Here is a 2,964-nt window from a genome sequence, read left to right as displayed (position 1 = left end):
ATCCATCCCGTCCCACCCCATCCCCATCCCATCCCACCCCATTTCATCCCATCCCCATCCCACCCCATCCCATCCCACCCCATCCCATCCCACCCCATTTCATCCCATCCCACCCCATCCCATCCCACCCCATCCCATCCCACCCCATCCCACCCGACCTGGGACACCTCCCACTGCCCCAGGCTGTTCCAACCCCTGTCCAGCCTGGCCTTGGGCACTGCCAGGGATCCAGGGGCATCCCCTCAGAAATCCATTCCAGGGCCTCCCCACCCTCCCAGGGAACAATTCCTTCCCAATATCCCATCCAGCCCTGCCCTCAGGAAGCCATTCCCTGTGTCCTGTCCCTCCATCCCTTGTCTCCAGTCCCTCTCCAGCTCTCCTGGAGCCCCTTTAGGCACTGCAAAGGGCTCTGAGCTCTCCCTGGATCCCTCTCCTCTCCAGGTGAGCACCCCCAGCTCTCCCAGCCTGACTCCAGAGGGGCTCCAGCCTTTGGAGCAGCTCCAGGGCCTTCTCCAGCAGCTCCTCATCCTCCCTGTGCTGGGAGCCCTGGCCGCAAACGAAAGGCAGAAAAAAGTGCAAAAATAAATACGATTTCCCTCCCTTCTCCAGGCAATGGAACCCAGGGGGGTTGAGGTCTCCTCTGACTCTCTCTGGCTGGATTTAGGACCCCCAAATTCCTGTTTTCAACAGGCGTGGGAAGCAGCTCGATGCCTTCCTCTCTCCAGCATCCCTCACACCCTGACAAATCTCCCCCCTTGTCCTACATCCCTCCACCCTTCCTTTGATGGTCCCAGCCTGATTAATCCAAATTCTTGCCCCATTCTCCAAAAGCCGTGCTGAAATTTGATAGAATCCTCAGCCTTTTACCCTGTCTGTGGCACTTTCAGGGAACGCTGATGATGTCTCATCCAAATGCTCTTGGACACCTCATTATTTGGGTGCGAATTCTCCACTTCACTCCTTTTTTTTCTGAAGAAAGTGCAGGAAGATCCCTCCTGGCTGCACAGGCTGTTCAGCACCACTTCCCAGGAGCCAAATTTCCCATGTTTTGGATTCCACTGCTTCCCAAAAGCACAGACCTGCTGCACTGGGATTTCTGTCCTGGACAATCATCCCTTCCGAGCTGATGGAGTGAGATGGGAGTTTGCCCCTCCCAGTGCCAGTTCCCATTTGGGTGGTGAATTGTCCCTGGAGGAACTTTTCTCCTCCATTTACTCTTGGGAAAGCTCCAGCTGCTCTCCAGCGCTGCAGAAAATTCCCTTGGAGCGGGAGCCCTCTCACAACTCATCCCCACTCACTGATTCTTGAATCCTGCGGTCACATAAACCAAGTGGGAGAGGGAACAAATCCCTCATTCCTGGAGCCCTTTGGCCCTCAGTTCTCCAATATTCCTCATCCATCACACCTGCTCCAGACCCATGTGCTTTTTATTGCTCTGTGTGGGATGTTTTCCTTACTCATAACTGGGGAAGAGGTGACCTGGGCTCCGTTAAAGCTCTGGGCCGTGCCAGGATCTTGTTTATATTTTAAGGGATGAAGCAGCACCTGCACAAGCAGAGCAGGAACAGGCACAGGCTCAGTTTTGCAACCATTTATTAGCAATAGTCGGAGAAGATACAAAATCCTATTTACAGGGAAGTTGTAGGAATGACTGCTCCAGAGGATTGGGATACGGAGCTGGGTGAGGACTTCGGGTGGAGGACACGGGAGGAGGGGGAGCAGCCCTCCATATCCCACCCCAAATCCTGCATCCCTCAGCCTCCCGAGGAACTCCAGCTCCCCGAGCTCAGTATCCACCAGGGCTGGCTGGGATGGGATCAGTGTGGAAAAGGGACCAGGACACATGCAAGGGACACGGGAGGGCAGCAGGTGCCCCCCGTCAGGTGCCTGGAGCGGGGTCATGCCAGGAATTCCCAACAGGAGCAGAAAAGCCGGGATATATCAGCAGAAAGCTGGGATATATCAGCAGAAAAGCCAGGATATATCAGCAGAAAAGCCAGGATATATCAGCAGAAAAGCCAGGATGCAGCAGCAGCAAAGTTACTCCACACCAGAAGGAAAAAGAACAATTCCAGAGGGGGCTGCAGGTCCAAGTGTTCCTCCCCAGCTCCCAGCAGGGCATTTTGGAGGAGTTTTTGGGACTATTTCAGAGCCAGAGCTCATCATGGAGCTCCACATTCCTCCCTCCAAGCCTGGAAAGCACAAATCCCTACAGGAAATGGCTGTGAGCAAGGAAAGGCTGTCCAGCCAGGTTGCTGAGGGCCAGGAAATTCCCTCTTGAAACTCTTATTTCATCCACTTTTAGGGTGCCTCCCGTGCCATTCCCAGTCCTGCCTGCTCAGCAATCCAAGGATTTGGTTCTCCTCAGCAGGAACCAGCAGCTCATGAACTTCCTGCTGTCATCACCTCATGGTGCCCTTCATCCCTACAAAGAATTTGGCTTTGGTTGGGGTTTTTTTGGTCTGGTTGTGGGTTTTCTGTCCGGTTGGGGGTTTTTTTGGGGGTGTTTCGGGGAGGAAGTGAAGGGGAAGGCCTCACTTGTGCTCATCGGTGCAGCCACAGAGGGGCCAGAGCGTTTCCATTGCCTGCACGGTGACTTTCCCTGGACACGTGGGGCAGGAGGACAGGGCATGTGCGGGGTAAAACCCGGGCCAGAAGCAGCAGGAATGTGCCGTCCCAGCGTTCTGGCAGAGCCTCTCTCCAGCAGGGATTGCTGGAGGCAGCTCCGTGACGCACTCGCCGGCATTCCCAGCGAGATGGGAGATACGAGGTCCTATCAGCAGGAAGGATCACTCTTGGAATGAGAGCAAAAGGCCCCTTATCTCCCTGGGGAGCTTTACAGTCCCAGATCAGCCAGCTGAGCCCCAACAGGGAATGTGAGCATGGCCACGGTGGAAAGTTACCTGAGCCCATCCAGAGCCGCGCTGCCATCCGTGTGTGGGAGAGGAGCAGTGGAAAACAGCC

The sequence above is a fragment of the Corvus moneduloides genome, chromosome 30 (assembly GCF_009650955.1).
Source record: "Corvus moneduloides isolate bCorMon1 chromosome 30, bCorMon1.pri, whole genome shotgun sequence".
Classification (NCBI taxonomy): Eukaryota; Metazoa; Chordata; class Aves; order Passeriformes; family Corvidae; genus Corvus; species Corvus moneduloides.
The sequence above is the reverse complement of the archived record's forward strand: the minus strand, read 5'-3'. Positions refer to the sequence as shown.